Source organism: Bombus pyrosoma, linkage group LG3 (genome assembly GCF_014825855.1).
Source record: "Bombus pyrosoma isolate SC7728 linkage group LG3, ASM1482585v1, whole genome shotgun sequence".
NCBI classification, from domain to species: domain Eukaryota; kingdom Metazoa; phylum Arthropoda; class Insecta; order Hymenoptera; family Apidae; genus Bombus; species Bombus pyrosoma.
Window position 1 is genome coordinate 9,475,040 of NC_057772.1, and position 23,041 is coordinate 9,498,080.

A 23,041-nucleotide genomic window follows, 5' to 3' on the forward strand; every position below is an offset into this window, starting at 1 on the left:
ACGAATTAACAGCAGTATGAGTTGAGAGGCCAGAGAGTGCGAATTGCGTTGTCGAGACAGTGTTGCTAGCGTTGTTGAGAGAGAGTTGAATCCGTGGTGACGAGAGTTGTTAATTATCTAGTTGTCTTAATTATAATACGTTGTTGTGATTAGTTCGTGTTAAATAGCCATCGTTTCCTGTTTAATCAATTTAATCCATTCATTATAAATAAACTTGTTGAGAATTTTGGATCTTAATAGCCGAAATAATGGTATAGAAACGCTAAATTTACACTTCGAATTCATATTACAATAGTTGTATATTTATTTGATAAGCGATTTCAAAGATATTCATCGATACGCACTTGCACGCGTCAAAGTTAATTGTTACTGTTAACCGACTGAACAGTTTACATTCATTTGTTTTCGAGACGCCGCGCACACATACTTCCACACACTGATATTCACATACAAGTATCACTACTACGCATCTAACCCAGTCAAATACCAAAACAATAAAGCTAATCATAGTAGTTTACGATACTACAATATAAATATTGGGTTTTGAGTTGTTGACCCTTTCGCCTCGAGCGCCGCTAATAGGCGGCGACCATGTCGCACGCTGAAGAAGGCCACACGCTCAGGAACAGCAATAGAATAGGCTAGACATCCTGCATGCCACAGCCATCGAAACAATAACCAAATAGTAACGGAATAGCAAGCTCTGAGATACACCAGACGACAACACCTCCAGAGGCACTAAAACCTCAGTATAAAAACCCTGCAAAATAAGCGCTCGACACCAGTCTGTTGAAACACCTTGAATCATTCTGTTGTAACGCTTTGAACCGTCACTCCGTTGGATTTTAATAATAAATTCTATTGCCATGTACAAAGTTCAATTTCTTCACCTTATTTGCGAAACGTTTGAACTGCGACGCGCGAAGATCATTTTCGTGATTTCTCGTGTCTCCTAAGTGACAACCACGCGACGACTCCTAAGCCCGGCATCCAAATGATGCATATACAAGTGCTATCTGTAGTCGATAATATATTTTTTCGTTATCGGTAGAACATTTTCTGTTGATTTTATTGACATATTGGATTAATTATTTCTTAAAATTACGAATTGTTGAAACAACATGAAAACGTTTCACGCAATATATTTCAAACGATCGTACACTGTTTCATGCTACAGAAAGTCTATTAAATCCATCGACAGTGAAACGATATTTCATATACGGTTTTTACAAGAATTATTGTTACTTAAGACTCAGGAAAACGTATCTGCAGCAACCACGCACACTGTGCGATTCCGTTCACACAGTGACAACACTTCGGCGGACTGGATTGCTGAAGCGAAAGGGTTAAACCTTACCAAGGGCATGGTTTTGCTAAGAAACAATAGAAATTCTGCGCGGATGAGATAATGACACTGTCCGATAATGGTGTTAAGGAATAAAGTTTATAATTCTCTAGATATATAATTTGCTAGATTTATTTCATGCTGTAATTTAGCTGCTGCTCTTATGCTAATTGAGCTGTAATTTACTGGAAATTGACGCTTATTCGACGAACCAGTAGCTGCTAGTACTTCTGACGATTTATGCGAGTGAAACTCTATTTTTCGTGATTTTTGTTTATGCGAAGAAATCTCGCTGGGTAACTTTCGTTTACCTTTTCATGTAAATTCATCTTTCGTGTCGTACACGAACTTCAGAAAGACACGAGTCATTTCATCGATCGGTAATATTAACAAATTTACCATGATTGTTCGCGAGTTTTTAAGTCCAGGTGAAAGTTGCAATTCTTCATCGCCTGTAAAAACTTCTCTCGGCCACCAATTTTTCAAGGCTAGGGAAAATCTTCTTTCCACCCTAAATGATCCAATACAGCTCGTTCTTTGCTGGGTTACACTCGTATTTTCCAAAATTCGACAAAATTCGTTGGTCGAGGTTGTACAGTGGCCACAAAAAGTACATTTCCACCATTATTAACCACGATATTATTGATATTAAAATTTATATAATACTAATCGATTATACCCAAGCATATCAAACCTTAATTTCGTGTCACTCGATAATACTTCCATGTGACAACAAGAAATTGACACTATGAAGATGAAATGTAAAAGTTGCTGAAAAACGCTCAAATACCTTTCTGTGGCCACTGTGTATGTTCACCTTCGTAGAAGAAAATTTCACTTTCGTCTGGTTTCGTCAAATTTCCGTAGGATACTATCAGCTTAGGGCAATGAAATAACAAACTATAACTAGGAAACGACTGTTAGGCCAGCATCCGATATCCAGTGGGAATTGCACGCGTTTCATTGCTTGGGTTTTCTAGATATTTTATTATGAATCTGTTATTTCATTCGTATATACGTGTGTTAGAATGAAAGATAATAAATAAAGTAGAATTTATGGGAGTTTTTCAATGAATGTAACGAGTCCTAATATTTATAGCCGACAGTGTACAAAACATTGCGCAAACGTTTGCCAACACGCGGATCAATGAAGATGATCCCTCCACGGAAGTGTTTCTTTCTCCCTCCAGAGTAAACGACGCTCGTCCGTGTCATCATCGATGAAAATACATTGAATCGACAACGTCGACCACGATGATAGTCGTGTGTCGTTGATTTTCCTTTTCACCATTGTTTCGCGCCGATTCGATGAGATAAGTGTTAATGGCAGCACTGGGATCGGTTTTAATATCGGCTTGCGAAAGATTCCGTTGATCGACGACAGGTTCTCTTCTTCTCTTTAAGCACCGATGACGAGATCTTAGCGAGAGATTCGTTTAAAGTTCGTAATAAAATGCCATTTCCCTACCTATATTGTCTTTTTCCACCACTTTGTATTTACTTTTCATTTAGATCTTCGTCTCCGGTGAAAAGAAAAAGGATATTATGGCTTTTAATTGCGATCAGATAACACTAGATTGCTTCGTAAGTTTCACAAGTTTTTCACAAGACAATTGTTGATATTTATGGAAATTTACATCTTTCTGAATAGAATCAAAAAGATGGGATTTAGATAGACAATTTAGTTTATTGTTTCATTAGTTGTGCTTTATTTGTCATTAATTGTATCAATCAAATTTATGGTTGTTATCGCTTCTATTTTCTATTAGGAAACTCACAAAGCATGCAATGTCATGAACGATTCTTGTTAGTCGTTCTATTATTTATTCTACCAATCTTTATCAATCTTTTTGTAATTTACATGTATTAGATGTTAGATATCTATTAATTAGGAAACTAAATAATTAAGAAATAAAACGATTTTGACAAGGTAAGAGTAACATTTGGCTATTTCAAACAGGCAAACGTAAGAACTTTCTCTTTCATTGTTTACAGCCGTCAAGTTATAATCATTTGATTGCTGAAAAACAATCTTCGTTAGTATCTCGTATTTAGTTGAACGAGGAACTTGGAAGACATTTTTCAAAAATTCTTTCCGAACATTATGTGCACATTTTCTCTGCGAATAAATAATTGCTCGACAAATATCCCGACCACCGTGTTCCGTGTATTTTCTCTGCTGTTTAAACGCCCGTTGAGAACTTTCGTTCCGACAAAGTGAGGAAATGTGGCTTCCTTTTTGTGCGTAAAATTGTGCAATTTGTTAAACTGCTAATTAAGTGGTTACCAACCAGACGCATAACAGAGTCTTCTGGAATTTTTACTTTTTTAAATTTCTTAAAAATGTGTAGAAAAAATCCATTGAAAATCCGATAGCTGAAAATTGTATACGATACAGAAAATAATTAAATTTAGAAATTGTGTTATTTTTTGAAATTACTAACAGACGAAAGTTGCAAAGATTTTCTGAATGAACCTGCACAGAAAAGGATAAAATTGCACACAAATTAGACAAAAAGTAATAAAACTTAAAAATGCATTATTTTCATATAAGCATTGCAGTCAAAATTCACTATTAATTCTATTAAAGAGAAGCAAATAATTTGTTCCATCTTTCAATAATAATATCGTAGAAGGCATCGCTTCTTGGCCAAACCTCGACCGATATAATGTAACGTGTCACATCGTATATTAAATATCATTTTTAGGGATATAAATATTTTCAGAAGAGTAAGAATAATCATGCTAATCGGATAATGGGATGCGTAAGTTAGGCTTAAAAATAGAAAGTGAGCGTTATGACAAACGACACCTTGAAACACAATTGCTTACCACACAGAATCCATCCGATACTTGTTAACACTAGAACTACCACACGGGTTTAACAATTTTATTTTCAAATTCCTACTTCATGTTATATCTTTTTCCACGCTGATGTAATGACTTTCGCAACGATAACTGAAAGAATAATATAATGAATTTTATTTTGTTTTTTATGTATTCAAACTGAAAATAATTTTGTATCAAGGCTACTTATACCAACACCAGTGAAAATGACTGGTACTTGTCAAAGTGTAAAAGGGTGCTGCAATCTGTTTATCGAAGCCCAATTAACCAGTTTCCTCGTCTTCTACAACTTGCCACGCGTTTTTCAAATTTTTACCGCCTATCATTCGATACGATGATATCGGTTATCAGGAAAATTCCGGATCGATCGCTGGATCGCTAGATGCTAATAGTAAAAATACCACACCAGTAGAAACGACTGGTTCTACAATTTTATAAATTTGTCAAGCCTCGTTTAGGGATCATTGTTTCAGATGGATTAATAATACCAAAAATGTGCTACACAACATGGAATTCCTTCTGTAGGAAAGTAATAAATCAATAAATATAAAAGTATTCTATTATTAGGTATTTTTTAAAGACCAGTCATTTTGATTGGTTTTGATAGAAATAGCTTCGTCTTAACTATCGGTAGTTTTAGTGTTAAAGAACGCTATACTTCCAATTAGTATTACCTATATTCCAAAATCATTGAACAGGAAATTACACGAAACTAATTGCAAATTAGAACGTGATACAACATTTTTGGTATTCGTGCTCGCGTTTCAATGCATTTTACTTCCTTCGAATATGATGCAACTGATCCTGATACCAATTGAACCTTCGTTCAGCTACGAAGAAATTTCTATCTTGAAAAAGCGACAACCGTTGGGTGGCGTGCGAACTGAAATTTTCGAGTTTCTCTGTGTTTCTTGCGAAATTCGAAAATTGTTGTAAATAAAAGGAGGGCGGAAAATACGATGGGAAATGAAGAAGAAAGAGGAGATATTTCGCGTGAATCGATTTTAACGCGTAATATTTGATGGGACAGAAGTTCGAGCGATCCGCAACAGCCGCCAAACTGCCAAAGAACGTTGAATCTTCGTAAATTGTGAACGCGGCGCTTATGCAAATCACGCCTGGCTATTTACGATAGCGCGCGCGCACGTTCACTATTGTTTTCTCCGCGTTGGCCGGCTGCGTGAAAGGAATAAATTGCCGGTCGAATCGATCCTGAAACATGCCTCTAAAATTAGCCTGACTGTCGTTCGACATCGATGATTTTTGGCTTAGATCGATCGTACGTGACGTATTTTCCCAAGTGGAGGACGCTGCTCTCTTCTTCCCTTCTGCTTTAACCCTTTCACTTGATTCGTAGAAACTGCAATCAATCGTTGTGTAACCATTACAATCGGGGAGCAGAGTTTTTCCCATGAGAAAATATGATTAAACACAGTTTCGCTGGTTTCCTGATTTTTGTCCCGGTTTGCGATTAAAGCGAAGAATTTTAATATCGACGTAATCGAAAACGGACATTTCAAACAGAGCGAGATTGTTTAGGTTTATCTGGAAAATCGGATAAGTAACTTTCATTTTTATTTATTGATTCATTAGGAACTTCATTTTTGGTCACGTGGGATTAGTTGGCAAATTTTTCAAATATACTTCAGAGATAATTAAAGTAGATTTGATTTAAGATTACGATGGAATTCTGGAATTTTAACACGTTGACTGCCATGGGGGTCACCGGCGACCGGCACTCGATTTGGCTATAGCGCCGTAGGGGCCACCGGTGTCCGGCGACGCGGCAAATATTAAAAATACATAGAACGATTGTTTGAAAAAAGGCGAATCGTAATGATTGTCTACAACGCCGTGGGGGTCACCGGTGGCCCTCACCACGAAGAATGCTTCAAGCATGATTTTATAACTCATTTTATTTGCTGCGAATAATATTTCAGCATAATATGCATCGCATAATGAGAAGTTCACGTCGGCGCCATGGGCAAACCAACGTGTTAAACATTTTTAGAAAAACGTAAGGACGATCGACTTTATGCGGAACGTTCTTCAAATATAATTCAAAAGTAAACATAGATCGTTTTGTTACGCTCGAACGTAAGTATATTTCGGTAAATTTATAAAACGATAAAACCGTTTCCTCCGACAGATCGAAAGATTGAAATCTCAATTTATCGCAGATTAAGAATCGATAAAGTGAAATACAAGTATCACAGTGGAAACTTATCCATTTGCTTTGGACAGAAAGCAAAGAGCAAAACCAGAGTCCAATCATTTGATGGAAATCCATCTCAAACTGGTTCACCGTGTTCGATATTTCAACCCCACGACTTTAATTTCGCTTTAATCCCTACGTGCTAACGGCGGCGATAGATTAATTAACAAAATACCAATTGACCCAAATACCTGACCTGATGATCGTGCAAAAACGACGAGACACGTGTGTGTGTCGTGCAAGAAAGGTCGCTTCGTTGCGTGTCCAGTGACACTTATGCTTACATTGAACAAATAATTCCACCACGATCACGTTCTCGTCGAGGGAAAATTTAAAAAAATAGCACGACGAAAAATGTGAAGAGAAAAGATAGCGAAAATAAGTACAACGAGTATGAGATTAGAATTTTTGAAAAATATATATTCCTATTTTAGAAAACAATGCCATTATGCTCGAAAGTATAGTACTCTTTGGAATGATTGTTTCATCGGAATGGATTGATAGTTTCATTGGAATAATTTATTGGAAAAACTAAACCGCGAATTTTTATGAATTTATAGGAAACTCGGAAGAGCAGAATTAAATAGAATTCACGTAACAAGCAAAAATATATGAAACGTCCAAAGTACAGGAATTTTTATATTATTTGATAGGCGAAACAATTTTCTATCCAAGTTTTATTTCGTTTAATTATATTCTGGAAAATACGAATCTTCTTGTAAATCCACATAACGACGCCTTTACTTCTGCGTATCATATTCCTCACACTTGTTCGCGCCAAACGTGGTCATAACTTCGCTCACAAGATCATCTAGAAAATTATCTATCCGAGCATCAGCTCAATTAATTCAAGTGATCAAATAAACCTCGAGTTACCTGTACAGAGGAAGAAATGTATTGGGTTGGCAACTAAGTGATTGCGGGTTTTGTAAATACCACGTAATGACAAAACCCGCAATCACTTAGTTGCCAACCCAATATCAAGATCGAAGATAGTCACGTTTTGACGATGAAAAAAAATGAAAAAGAAAAGGAAGAAGAAAGGAAGGATAAAAATGTAAAGAAGGAGAGAAACAAAGACCGTAATGAAGAGTCAGAAACGACTGGATCGTTGTCATTAATCGGTCTGCACGTTTTCGAGACTTAGCAACGATGAAAGACCGCCTCTGTAATTCCGTCGCCGTTTTCGTGATGATCACAGCTCGACTGTGTCATCATTGCATAATAACATTCAGTCAGAGACACGCTTGCACATCGTCCGAGTAACGTCATGAAATAATAGCTCAGCTTTTACGAGTTTCCATCGATGGTTTCATCGTCGAGCGTTTCTTAGAAAAACAGCAGGATTCGACGATTAACGATCGATCGTTGTCATGATCGCGATGCTTCGAGAATAATGGATGAGCAGTCGGACAGATTTGCATTAATTTAATTGTCGAATGAATTAACGCGTCGCGTCGGTAGCGGGAATTCTTTATCAGGATAAAAGCGGAGGGCGAGAAATATTACAGAGGTTGCAAGAAGTTTGCCTTCTCCATGGGAATTTTCATGCAAATTTTCCGAAATTAACGAACAATGTCAGGGCGAATCTCGATTAACATCAATCGTGCAATATAAACGTTCGTAATTGTGCGAGTTCCTTGGAAAATGTCGCTATTGATTATTCGCTAAATTATTATTAGAATACGGAGAGTTTTCTTATCGACTATTAATCCAATTACTTGCAGTTTTACAAAGTTTTACTGCCGATCCATTAATCGATTTACTTCCTTTTAATTGAATCGATTAAACGATCGCAAGGTTTAACGATTGATTCATTAACGAAAATTACCGAAGGATTATGTCTTCCTCGGGAAATAAATTGTTCGAGGATTTGTAGATTTTTATTATCGATTATTAACTAAATTATTTGAAAGCTTGGAAAGTTTAATTGTCGATTGTTAATTGAACTGCTTCTGGATTTGAGAAATTTCAATAATTACTGATAAATACCGAATTTATAGAAACATTTCCATATTTATAATCTATAAAACGTATACACACAGAACATGAATTTTTATTAACATTATTATTAACCAATGGAATAAACCTTGTTCGCACAATTCAAAATACTCAGCTATTATTCCAAATGATTATCACATGTAAAAATAAAACCGACGTTATATTCGCAAATGAACGAATCACAAAGCTAACAGACTCGGAAATAGTCGGAAACTCCCATTCAAGAATTCCACGTTCTTTTCTTAAAACTGAATTCCGCCGAAAACAAACCCCATGGTTCCTCCGATCCAAGGCATCCAATGCCAGCCACGTAACCCAACACCGTCGAGAAATCCCAGGAAAAACGTTCCACTGAAACGAACCAACGAGACCTATCTAAACCAGAGAGAACAAAAAAGAAATCGTCGTATAATTCGCGCGGAGTTCGGACATTTTTATAAGGCCTTAAAAATCTAAGATCGTCGAAAAGAGCGGAGGAAAAAGAGGCTGTAAAACGCGACTAGCCGATCGGCTAGCAGAACGCAGGACGCATAATGAGCGTGGTAAAAAAAGAAGAAAAAAGAAAAATTTATCCAACACGGTTACGCGCGGGGGGGGAAAGGCGAGTGGAAGTGGATGGACGAAGCCACCCCGCGAGAAATCGCGCGATAAACCCGATAAAAACGAGGGGGGAGGAGAACAGAGAGTGCGGCAAGAAGAGGGGAAAAACTAGGCGCTGCTTGCTTGTTTCAAACGGTTATATACGGTGGAACGAGGTTGGCCAACGTAAAAAACCGTAACCGAGATAAAGGCCGCGAACACGAGAACCGGGGAATCGCGACGCGTGGGCGGTTGGAATCGATCGGACTAGTCCGCTTGGCTAGTCGGACCACGTTCGTGGACCACAGCCAAAACCCAGGGCCGAGTTCTTGTTCCTGGCTAAACCAGTGGACTGACCGACCTAAACAACGTTTAGTGTCAATAGTTGCATGCGATCGAGCCCACACAGGCGGAGGTGAAAAGCTTGGCGATTATTGTACCGTATAGATAGGGTGTCCTTGGCCATCTTTTCTGTCATGAGATTTTTCAGAATTTTAAATAATACATCCTCGTTTATGTGGGTTTATATGGGCGATGATAGCGTGATTTAACTGAAATTCTCTCTTCCTTTTTTCTTTTCTTCCTTTCTTTTTTTTGGGGGGTAAACGAGTTGGTAGATAAGGGTGGAATTTTAGATAAGTTGAGTGGTAAAAACATTGGGTGAAAATGTGGTACGCTGGAATTTATTCGGGTTCGTACGATTAATGAGTATTAATGGCGTATAGACAGAGTAATTTACTCGGAGATTTTTTTGATATGCCAGTTGGTAGATAAGGATGGAATCTTAGACGAGTTTAAGTAGCAAGAATGTCGGGTGGAAATATCGCGGTACATTGGAATTTATTCGGGTTTGTACGATTAATGAGTATTAATAGCGTATAAATAGAGTAGTTTGCTTGGAAATTTTGTTTGGTAACAGAGTTGCTAGATAAGGGTGGTATGTTAGATAAATTTAAGTAATAAGATTGGAAATATCGTGCTATATTAAAATTTATTTCCATTCATTTTACTGAAAATAGGTTGTGATTATTACTTGTCGTATAAATAGCATGTTTCTTGGAAGCATTTTTTTTTTTCTTTAATAAAAAAAGCTGGTAGATAAAGGTGGAATTCTAGATAAATTTAATAACGTTGGAAATATCGTGGTAGGTTGAAATTTATTTGGGTCGATTTTGGTGGAAGTAGGGTGACACCATTACGTTGTACAAGCGAGATGTTTTCTGCAAGTTAGATAACTCTCGTAGCAATTAAAAGAGATTGATCGATAGCGATTTCAATTCGTATTCGTAAATCTATTTAAAAAGCAAAGAAAAATATAAAGACGATGAATAAATAAGAGGAAAAGTGTTGTGAAAAAAATACTCCGAGCCATAAACTAGAATCCTTCGACAGAAGGTTCGTCGAAACTGTCTGTTCCATAAAACATACGTCCTAAAATAAACCTTCGCCCTCGAATTCAGGACCTCCCTCCATCTCCTTCAAGTGCTCTCTTCCAGAGACCCGAAAACCGAGACAGCCTTTAAAAAAACGTGCTCGACGACGGAAGTTGAAGACGTCGTCTACGTAAGAAGCGCGCCAATTCGGCCGGAATTATCCCGGAACAAGGGTTGGTACATCGTCCTCGTCGACCAGGGAAGGCTGTTCTATACACCGACCTTATTGTTCGGGGCAAAGAACGAGAGAAAGAAAAAGCGAAAGAAAGGAGGATGGAGCCCGGGTTAAATTTAAACAGCCGCACTCTCGGGTGGGCCGGTGAAAGAACTAGAAAAAGAAGGAACGCGGGAAGGCAAAAGACAGAAAGAGACGCGAGTTAACCGTGCGGAAGCTAGTCGGCCAATTTCCAAGCTTTCCTGGCCAACGTCGCCTAATGACCGACCTTCGGATTAATCTCCGAGGGAGGAAAATCCTGTCTGACATCAAAAGAAGAATCTCTCTTGCTCTTTCTATTCCCTTTGAACGGTCTACGCGAGGACACTTGACAAATCTGCCTCCGGAGGGAATTACAAAACTGCCAGGCCCCATAGCCGTATACAAGGTGTCCCGGTATTTATGGAACGACCGGCAAGGTGGCGATTCTGCGGTGAAAAAAAATCAGTCGAAAATGTAGAATACGATATTTTCGTACGATACTTTGTACTCCAAAGAGAATAGAATTTTTCGTCATTCAGCATCGATTAACGCTTTCGGTTGCCTCGTGTTGTCGAATGTTCCACGACATCTGGAAGGAACAATAACTTGTGGAAACATTTGTTGTTCACACCGAAGAGACGTTTCGACGTCGAGTTGAAAGCAAGCAGCGACTTTTTCAAGAAACGCGAACAGCAGCGAAAGGTGGTTCGACGTTGCTTCGGTGGAGACGAGGCTTTACGTTATAAGGCACGTCACTGCAGTTCAACACCACGTAGTAGCTTAGCGCACCAGTTGATGTTCGGTAGAAACTGTACGCTTCTCGTAACTTTTATTTCCTACGTATTTTAGCATAAGTATTTCGTTCCTGTTTTATAACCTATGATACTAAATGAAATAAAATTTGTCAAAGTTTTTCAACGTAACGATCAAGTACCGTGATATTTATTATTATATAGAAACGATATAACAGATTTGTAATAGGATAATTATAAAAAGAAATCAGAGAAGAACATTGGATTTATAGCGAGTATCGACAAGTATCCTAATACTTGTAACTGGAATCGTCGTCTACTACTACCACGTTTGATCGAAAATCTACTACCGGGGGGTAGTACGAAGAACGTTTTCTGGCTTCTTATTCAAACTTCAAACCTCCAGACATCCGTCTCTCTCGACTGGAACCACCGTGTTTCTCTGACTAACGCGAAATCCAAAGATAACAAAAAAGGAAATATATAGAAAAGAAGGTAGAAAGAGGGACGATAAAAGAAGGGGGAGAAAAATGAGGGGAAAAAAAGGGAAAAGAAAACAGAAGGACCGGCGGCGAAGGTGCATTCTCCGACGAACGCTGAACGACGCCTCACAATGGCGTCTGAGATAGTCTGATGAGGTTATTTGTTACATTGTTCGGGCATAATGGGGAGGGCCTTGCAATGGATCGCCCTCATCCCCCTTTCTGCCGCCTCCAAGGATCACGAGAGAGACTCTGCTGGCCTCTTCTGGGACCCACGGGTCGGCCACGGTGAGCTTTGATGATGCCCTCAGCCTCTCCTGCGTTCTCTCCCTTCAGCGTCAGGGTCGTCGGCGGATTTTTGGCACGGACTCGTAACGGAGCAACCGAAGCAAATCCGATCCTCATTTCGGAATATACACCGTCGCCCATAAGTACGTGGAAACTTTCGTCGATCTTTACCGACAACACCCGATTATGCGAATCGATGCCGGACTATCGATCAAAGTCGATACGAGAAGCGAAACGTGGCTCACCGATTTTCACGAGACTTTGCACGCGTGCAACGTAGTGAAAAATATTCGACAGATATTTTGTTCTTTTTAGTGGCAATTACTCACATTTAGGCAGTGAAAACGGTTCCTCGATTTGGCATTGGGAAAACGTACTTCCCCAGATGGAAACGTGTGATTGAACGAATTTCGTGCTCGAGAACGTGGAGTATGACTGTGAAGGCAGACTGTTCTCCGTCTGAATAAACGACAGTATTAATTTCGGCAAAAATATCTGTTTCGATAGTTGTAAAAAAGGGGAATCGTACTAACGGTTTGATAGCTGTAGAGAAAATTCATCTTCTACGTTGAAACGCTGCAGGTAGTCTGCTCGAAGATTGTAAGCGTGTTTATCTAAGAAGATGCAATAATACGTGAAGGTAGATAAGAAGTTGTCGAAGCGAGGACGAAAGATAATCTTGGAAAGTACGGAATTGCTGAATCCACAAGATATTTCAGACTATTCTTTCGATTTAACACGCCTAACTGCGCTTACATCACCACCAGACATTCTTGTTCCTTGGCCCGCTCGAACCCCTGCGTCGTTTACGATCTTCTCTTCGCGACGACTCCAGATGTGGCTTTTGCCTCCACTGTCGAAGCACGAGACGTACGTCGGGACAAATATGAGCTAAGACTAGGAATAATATTCGTGGAGGAGTTCGTGGAGAAGGTGGACAATTTTCTTCGCCAATTATCATCCAAGCGAACGTCTGTGTCTCTGCTAAGATGTTAAAACTAAAGTACTTTCGACTTTTTCGGAATTTTTTAATTCCAGGGGCTGTATCAGTCTGCTCGCGCGTTTTTCAGTAAATTATGAATTTTTTAGGAATCTTCGAGCAAAAGTGTTGAATTCCTTAGGAATTTCTCAGTGAAGTTATTCCACCTTTTGTGTGGATTTTCTCGTGTGAGGAATTTCAATGTTCCGCTAATCTCTGAACGAAGCTATGTACTTCTTTGATAACTTCATCAAAGACACCAGTATAAGCTAAGGCTAGGAATAATATTCGTCGAAGGGTTCTTGGAGTAGGCGAACAACTTTTTTCGCCAATTATCCAAGCGAATGCCTGACTTCGCCAAGAGATTCTAGTTGAGATTGAAGTATTTTGACTTTTTCCTGATTTTCTAATTCCAAGGGATGTAGTATAGCTTGTTTTCTGAAGTTTCCAATGAATTACTACGGACCCTTAAAGCATCTTTACGTAGAATTCCTCGTCAAAGCCCCGAAGAATTTCTCAGCAAAATTATTTGATCGGCTGTAAATTCGTCGAAGCGAGGAATTTCAACATTTCGCTAATCTGCAAACGAAGCGATTAACTTCGTCGTGAATTCTGTGCGTCGTGAACAGGACTTCGATTGCTCGTGAGTTTCTAACGGCAGAAATTTTCCTTTCCATCAATTTTTAAATCACACTATCGATATTTCTCAGAGTTTTTCGTGAAAGAACCTTTTTTCCCGCCAACGAGTTCCAACGAGTATCCTTTCGCGAATGACACTATCGGCAGAGTTTCTCTCATCGAGAACCATCGGACGAGGAACTCAAAATCGACTCAGTGAAAGATCACACGAGAATCGCTATTTCTACCTAGTTAACGTTGCTCATCAATCGACTCTCGACGGCAATAAAAGAAATTGAAATATTTTACACTACTGTCTTACAATATTTTTCTTCCAATTATACAACTTCTTTTCGTGTCCGTAACTCCTGCAGCGAGCTTCCGTAACGTATCCATTACTCCTGATACTATTTTTCACATCTTGGCAAAGCAGCAACTTACGCCGTTTACTTATTGCTCGATAATGTCGCATCTACGTACAACTTTTCCGTACTATTTCGCTTCCTTTTAAATGGGTTAAGAAAACGCGAATGAACCTATTACTCAACCTAATAGTTTGCACTGGCGGCCGTAAGTACATATTTGGACACTTCGTGACGTTAGCTTGAATCCACTGCTTGTCCACTGCTCATACTTTTTAATTATTTCATAACGAATCTGTTAATCAATTCGTATCGCCTTAAAACATATAAAATACCAAACAAAGTAAAATTAGTATTAACAATAATAAGTGGTAATACTTATTGGCCGACAGAGTGGTACGTGTGCCGCGAGATCGGGAAAGATTGGAAATCGCTGGTCTGCAGCGAACCTCGCTGTGACCCATCGATATTCCGCAAACTGTGTTCTGGCTGATCGTGCGATCGCCGCACGCGGAGGCAGCGCAGCGCTGCGTGCATTCCTGCACCCGATGAACCCACACTTGTACGCAGCACGCATGCTGATACGGGAAGCCACGTCCAGGCGAACAAAGAGGATCGCCCCACGTCGCGTCCGTGAGGAGGAGCGCCAAGGACTCAGCCGCAATTAATTCTTCGTCACTGGCTCTCTCGCGATAGGTGGACAAGCAACTGAATGACCGACGAGGAGAACGAAGCATCGTCGACACGCTGACAAGGAGGGAGAGAACGGAACATCCGGACCCCATGCAGACGGATGAACAGTCCGTGCATACGTCGAACAACTGGTCGAGCATAATTGACCGCTCGTTCGATGTGTTTCTCCTCGCGTAAACTATCTTCTCTTCTCTCGCAAGGCTGACTTCTTGAAACGATCCGCGCCGATGAATTTCTTGGTGGAGAACAACGCTGCCACGGGGGTTACGCCGATTCACCGGGAATCTACGGTTGTGTTCGAAGAACGTTTAAAGTTGCAGCTTGCAAAGTGACTATGAGCAACTTTGTGCTACGCATTTTTCGCTATGTTAGTAACAATTGTCCGCCCTGCCATATATATTACGTTCGTTTTTGTAAAATGGGATTGTCGTAGAATTATCATAAAATTATATAGAAACAATCTTTTAAACTTTCGTTCGTCTGTCACCGGGTTTAACGAAACGCTATATGTTGCGACAAATTCGAATCACTTCGGACATGATTCGAATCTCGAAAAGATTCAGCACTTATCGGGGCCTGCAAAAGTTTGAGCTACCGATCAATGGAAGCGTGATTCTAAACTACCACAAGTCTTGGGTCTTGTATTTATCGTAACTCGAATTTTCCACAGCCTAATGTTTTATGTCGATAACACTGTTTGGAGAAAATTAATTGAGAAGCTTGTGAAATACAGAACGCTCGTCAGTGTCTCAAAACGTATCTAAACTCTCAACAGTCTCAAAACTGCCAAGATTTCCAAGAGTTTTAAACTTCGAATCGTGTTTCAGTGCAGTTCAGTTCGTTCGTTCGGCTCGGTGATTTCAATCTTTTGCTGTATCTGTACATACCGACTCAAAGCGATTCAAAGTGGTTCGGATCCCATCGTCGGTAATGCTATGCCAGGTTTCAAATATTTGCTTGCACGAATTTCTAGAATCTAGCTCGGCTCAGTTCGGCCAAAGCTTTGTTGTTAAAGCGATGCCTCGTGTCATACGGATTGAAACAGATATTTTGGAACGTAGCACAGCTTAGTTTGACGTGGGTTTCTGCTGGATCCCCGGCTTCAGAAAGATCGAGAAAGAAGAGTGTGGCAGTGAATTCGTTGAATGGACGTTTTGTAGGTCCTGCGTTCTGTATGCAGCACCATGTACAATGTACAGGGTGAGACTTACAGAGGCAAGTCGATGAGTCTTTTCGCGCCGTGCACGGGTTAGGAATAAAGAGGAATCGTTTGTTAGTCGGCGTTCCATCTGTCAGCCTCGTATGACGAAAAAGCTCGGAGATTTTATGATCGGTGGCTCTAGCCGTTCTGTTTCGCCAGATAATTGCCTTCTTATTTATTATAATTTACTAACGTTAGAAATCGGATCGGATGGAAATCTCCATTACCATTACCAAGCAGCTCTGCGAAACCATCGTCATCCGACCATCGAATAGACGTAAGCAGCGTGAACAAACCAATTAACCAATTAAACGTCCATCGCGAAAGAACACGCAGGAATAATCGACGAAGCTTGATTCCGCGTTCGATGGCGATGTTACGCATCGCTTCCGAAATAGAACAACGGCAGGACGAGGCGCGGTGGTTCTCGTCCTTGTCGTGGAGCGTGTCGCCGCGGATCGGAAAGAAACGTCGCGATCTCGTCGCCGTTTCCTCTCGTCTCCAGACGTGTTCTCCCCGGGAGGGCGAAATTAACTGCATGCAAGTGCTCTAAACGAGCTATTACCATTGCCAGGCCGTTTACATGGGAGGTGGTGATTACGCGAACCTCCAGTCAAACGGCCAGACCTCTACCTCTGTTTCTTTGTGTGTGTGTGTGTGTTTCTGCCTTTAGTTCTTCTCACAGAGGCCTGACCATGGACCATCGGTATTTATGCGTTTGTGCGAGCGTAGAATGACACGCGTGTGAACACAATAGGAGGATGGAGGTGAACGTGTGGGTTGGGAACGTAAAATTCGCGGTAATCGCGTAATGGCGTCGTTTAGGCGACGTCTCCGCGATAATTCTCTGATAATTCATTTCAGAATAATTTTCTATTCAAATTACGTAATTGGTGATTTTGTTGTAAATTTCCCGATTGTTTGGCTGGTAGTGAAACTTTAGAGCGACGAGATAGATGGGATCTAGGTTCTATTCTGTGTAATATATTCAGCTTAGTTTTAAAACTCGGTTGCTGCGCGCGTTAAGGAAATTACCTTTTTACTTGGTTCTGTAGTCGAACACACGTTGCTCCATTTTCTATGTAGCTTCGCAAGCGTTGCCCCTCGCGATGTTAAAATTATCGAAGATATTAAAATGTTTCTTGTCTTATTAGCTGCGTCTTCGTTTTTTAAAAAATCTGGTCGACTGAAAAGCTAGCCCTAAGAAGCTTATATCTCCGGACCTAACAGGTTGTTTCCGTTTTCGGCTATGTCGTATTAACCCGTTGACGTACAAACAAAACTAAAAATATCATGTAATATAGCTCGACTTAGAAGCTACGTGCAATGCTTAGCGTCTCAGAGACGTGAACGTTTGAAATGACATACGAAACAAGTGGTAAAATATGGTAAAATTTCTATGGTAAAATACCAAACACCTGTCATCATAAAATGGCGTTCAGGATCATAAAGTTGACATAGATTCGTCATGTTTTTCTCCCGTGCTCTTCAAGCTCTTTTTCCCACACGATTTTGTCAAAAAAAGTGCATCTTTACTGAAAATAATCAAACGCAAGGATACCTTGCAACACTAAACGTGAATAAATTTCGGAAGACCTGTTAGCCGACTACCAGATCGCTAAAACCGCGCCGCAAACCTCGGCAAACGTCTGCAAACGAGCCCAGCGAACGTCCTTCCATACCTCGAGCGATTTCGCCTTCGTTGCAACCTTATCAAACTACTCTAAATCTCGATCATTCGAAACATTTCAATTACACTGCGATTCTCCGCTTCTTGCGAAACATTCGTCCGCTGTTTCGAGATCGAGAACAACGATTTAAACGAGGAAAGGGCGGCTACACTCGACGGCGTGCAATTTCGCGCGTGCAAAAAGAAACGACGACATCGCTGCGTCGCGTTTCCAAGCGCAGTTCTGTTGGGGGAAAAAACGGCAGATAAGGTGGTAGTTTCGCTCGTAATTAGTCGTTCACGTGGCACGTATGTTTCCATTTCGTGTGCATCGTAGTGAACACACGTCGCGTCGCGTTTATTATAGCGAACGAAGATGAGAATGCAGTGACCAGCGCCGGAAGTAGGTCGCACAAGACACGAAGAAACACCGAGTGTGCCAACCGATGCCGCTGACGACGTATAAGCGTCGATTCTTCTATTATTTACCTCGTGGTCGGTTCGCGTTCTTACATCCGTCCGTGGCAAATGTCCCTTCTTTCCGGTTCATTCAAGACCCGCATCCGCGACACAGTTGGCCAACGTTACGCCCCCTTTCCAAGTAACCATCACTTGCCAACCAACGCCTTTTCTCGTTTTCTCCCTTCGATGATACGCTGAATCGTTACTTTTTGCCGACCGATCGAACGATTGGCCGGCTTCTTCTAGAGAAAACGCTTTTATTCCGATTTGATAAGGTTTGACGGTGTTTGTGGATGCTTTGTTGGTAGAAGCTGTGAGTTTGTTTGCAATGAAAATAAAAGTCTGTAGTTACAATTGCAGTGTATTTGATAATAGCAGTTTTAGAGAAATAATTCTGTTTGCTTTGATGAGGTTTGTTTCCGTTTGACGATGTTTGAGAAGACTTTGTTAGCAGAAAACAAGTAACACACATGATTACGAGTTGAATATACGTAGGTGTATAGATTCTACTGCAAAATAGTGTTCGATTTAGTGTTTGCTTCGATATCGTAATTCATAAAACAATCTTTTTAGCTCTTTCACTAAGCTACGTTCCATTATGAAAAACTCGTTATGGAGAACAGTGGATGAAGAAAATTTTCTCGAGGTCGATCGAAACGACCGGATTTTCCTGGGTTAGCACGAAATTAAGCAAGAAATTGTGCGATAAATCAAGCGATGCGCCACGTACGCCAGAGGCCAGCTGTGACCAGGAGCCGACAGCCTCTGTACCATTCGTCGATCTACTGTGATCAATAAATTGCAGATTTATTGATTATGAAAGCATTTGTAGCGGTCAAATAACAACATACAGAACGTAATGCAAAATATGATAGAAAATCAGATATAGCAAATATAGTCAAGAATCTAATAATATTCTAATAATATTTAATATGTAATAATCGAATAATGTTAAAATTGTCTAAAATAATAATCGGCAGATATACAATGAATAGAAACGTTGAAAACAATCAATGTTTGTTATACCATTGGAGAGAAATATTTATTACGATATTGGCATACAAGTTCGTCAAGCTTGAGGTTTCAAACTAGGTTAAATGAACTAACTGAAGTGCTTGTAAAAAACCTACCAATGAGGATAGTATAGAATTGAAGTGCATTTTCTCCCTCCAAATAATTATTAATAATGCTAGAAGACAGAAAAAGAAGTATAAGTGGCAATAAACGTCAGTTAATTACTTCTTAGCTTTCGTCTATGCCATCTGTCTAAAGTCTCACTGAATGGAACATTGACTTTACAATTAAGAGCTGGCACATACGAAGCTTTTCTACAGGCAAACTTCAATTTTCCACGAACTTGGGCTATTTACATTAACGCGTATGTTTTCTCTTTCTCGTGAAAAAATTCTTTCTTCGCAATTAAAGCGTTTTCTACAATTGTTGTTCGATCGTTTCTCGTGTTTTGCCTCGTTTTTCTGTGAATGTCCTAATACCTACGAACGATGGTGTACGTAAACATAGATTTCGGCTATTAAAAATTATAACAACTTTGCTACTTTGAATACTTTTGATACATCTTTTCGTGTTACGTGCATTTTGCACGTTCTTGGATTCTTTAATTTGCATATATAGTGTATGGTATTCGAAAATATTATTAAAAACGTATGCACCGGCTTCTTTGGAAGGTTGGTAAAGGGCCGAAGGAAGAAATATTGAAATTTGTCTGCGATTCAAAAGCGATTTTCTGCTGAATGATTCAACGATGGAGGTTCCTTCTTTTATTTCGGTTCTTTGTTTTCGAAGATACGCGGCCACATTGCAAACGGTGAAATCTTTTATACGGGGTGGAGTGGCTGGCATTGTTATTTTAAAGTGTCTGCGTTGTTCGTTGATTCAGAAATAGAATAGTATCGAAGATATTGGCGCGGCTGTCGGTTTGGATCGCCAAACGAACGTGGAAACGAGCCGAATTTTTCGCCACTTCGGTGTAATTCCTTCGGGGCTTCGTCGTAAAGACGTAAAAAATTGGCCGGTCAGACAACCGTACGTTTGTCTCTGCTAAATAATCGTCGTAACGTAAACTATCGCGATCCTGAGGATCTAAGCCAAAGCGAGTTTTTCGGAGCTCGAGAACAACGATTCTTGGCGATTTTATCGTAGAGGAGAAAAATCTTCTTGGAAAATATGATACAATTGTCGCAGGTTAGTCCATAAGTTCGAGTATATTTATTTTTAGATAGCGTGACTTATTTGCGAATTTAATTGAAACCTAATTTAAGTTAAATGGAATTTTTCAGAACTGCGGAATTATTCTTCGGATAATTATTGTAAAAATTGTAACAAAGTAATAGATTGCTGAATAATTCCGTGGCAACATAAAATATTGTGACTTAGTGAACGTAACACGACGAAAATTAATTATCCCATTATCGAGATGGCAGAGTTCCAAATGCATAGTCAGAAACTGATGCATATGGCGGAGAAAAAATGCCTGAAACTATACAGATCTAACAGATCTAACGCAAGATATACGCGTATTCTGGCAAATTGAAGAAACAAGTTCTCCGACTAAATCATAAAGTGTCAACCCATCAACTGGGAGTCTTAAACGTCAAATTAATTCGTCATTCAGGTTGTCACTGTCTTAGACGCGATAAGTTATATCTCTGAAGACCTTCTGTATTTACTCACATCGTGAAATTGTTGAAAGTAAAATGTCGATTTACATATTCACCTACGTAATTAAAATTCTTCTTCTTTGTGCAGTTTTAACAGCGACAAGTGGCAATTGTATTAAAAAAAAAAAAGAATAGTAGAGGAGTCGGTTAGAAATGTCGCAAATAGATGAAATGCCCACGTTTATCGAATGTAAAAGCAAAAATTTTCGTACGAGCAGGAAGCTTAGAATGCGATTAGAATATTTTTGCACCGAACGACGCGAGGAAAACGGTGGATAATTAAAGGCGATGAAACGTTTCGAGAAAATTGAAATTCGATTACTTGTTTGTAAAAGATAGATACGAAATGGAAGAAGAAATTTTTCCAGGAGAAACGGATACCATGCGACGCAATTAGCCGAGAAAACTGAGGAAAAATCAGAGGATGTAGAATTTCGCTTGAGACGCTCTTATAATAAACGAAATGGAAAGAAAGTAAGGCAATTTTTAAAAAATCAATGGCAACTTAACAAAGCACGGGAAATGGTAAAAATTAAAACTAAAATAGTAAAAAATTCAAATTCATTTGAGGCGATTTTTTTACTAAACAAAATAAAAAGAAAGGAAAAATCTACAACAGTTGTATGAAAGAAAGAAGAACGACAAGAACGTTGGGACTCGTTTGGAGCACTTTTGCGGAGAAATCGATGAATAATATTCGCGTTCCTGCTGATTTACGAATTCTCTGAAGTGTCAGTGACGCATAAATAATTTTACTCGTCGCTAAGCATCAGCGTGTTAAACATGGGGCGAGAAGAGCGGTGGTAGTTCGCCGACCGACACGTTAAGTGCTATCAATAACAGTTCATTCGTCTTTGTCCTGATATAAAGTTGACCGCTCCTTTGACACGTTTGTTAAACTGGTTACCATCGACTTACTAATTATCCGTGCGCGCCTCAACTTTCTCATAATTATATTTATATCTATAATTAAATTACTACGCTATAAACATACTATAATTATCTCTTAATTAAAAAATAACTATACCATGCTGTAATATACTAATAATTCCATAAATAATGCTACAACAATTTCTTCGTTATGTTACAAGTTTTTATAACATAGATATTCCATATATTTCTACTACAAATTATTACAAATTATTTACCATTTATGATAAATAGCAAATGTTAAACTTAAAGAAGAAAACGACCTGATTAAAATTTCCAGGTGATTCCTAATAATTGTCGAAACCTGGTTATCGACTTTTCAAACGGCCGCTGTAAAATATTTTCTAACGAGAAAACTTCATTCAAGCGTATTACGTATTCTCGTTAAAGCCCATCCAACATTACCGAGAAAACAACTTTTCTACAAGGAGTATTAATTACCGGGATACTTGTACGTCGACTTTGCTTCAAACTGTTGATTAAAGAGTACAGTATACACACTGATAAATCGCCTTCATCGGCGTAGCTCGGCAAATTATTGAAAAAAGTAGTTCAGACAGAATTTTCCGAAACTTTTACCGTAAAGTATACTTCGCGTGACCCTTCTACCCGGAGTCTCGAAGAAAAGCGGTAAATTGAGCCAGCTTCTTCGCCAAGAACCCTTTCAACATCCTCGCAGCCTCCACAAACACGATCCACTTGCCTCGAATTTTCTGACGAGAAACAATTTTCTAAAAAGGAATATTAAACGTGAAATACCATGTACTGTAGCGTATTACGCAATATAGAAAAATATATACAGAGTATACACTGCAACCGTGAAACTATTCTACGTGAAAGTTAAGCGTGCGTTCGAGTTTATCAACGTAGCAACCGCTTCAAACAAGTTCAAACATAGACGTGGTCTTCCCATGATAAAAGCAATTCTCCAAGAGGAAATACTAAAAGCTAAAATACTATTTATACAGTATATTTGTACAGTATTTATACATTATATTTATACAGTATACTATAGATGCTAAGCATGAAAACATTAAAAACAGCGGTAGAACGGTTCAACGATATACCGTTACGATATTCTAGACTTTAGCTCGACACATAAACAGGCGAATAAATATCCAAAATCTTCTGTATAATTCAATCTATTAGCCAGTTGTGCAGACTCCGACAATTCGATTCTCGTGGACGAGACCTCAACGCTATCGAGAATAGCCCAACGCAGAGGAAACTTGGCCAGGAACTTCCAACATAAGGCTGTTCGATTCACCCTTTCGTCCTCCGGGAGTACCTCTATTAAAAAGAACCCCAAGA

General features: G+C 39.4%; 1 protein-coding gene across 4 annotated transcripts in view; it reads right to left on the reverse strand.

The window, feature by feature from the left end:
- The window catches only part of LOC122566348 (ABC transporter G family member 22), a 264,641-nt gene that overhangs the window by 162,247 nt on the left and 79,353 nt on the right, over positions 1-23,041 (reverse strand). The window contains exon 1 of one of the 4 annotated variants that reach the window (XM_043723474.1): positions 4,178-4,214. The exons of the other annotated variants lie outside the window; for them this stretch is intronic. The gene's annotated coding sequence lies outside the window, so the exon portion shown is untranslated. Of the gene's footprint in view, positions 1-4,177; positions 4,215-23,041 lie in introns of those variants that run through there. 4 annotated transcript variants of the gene reach the window in all.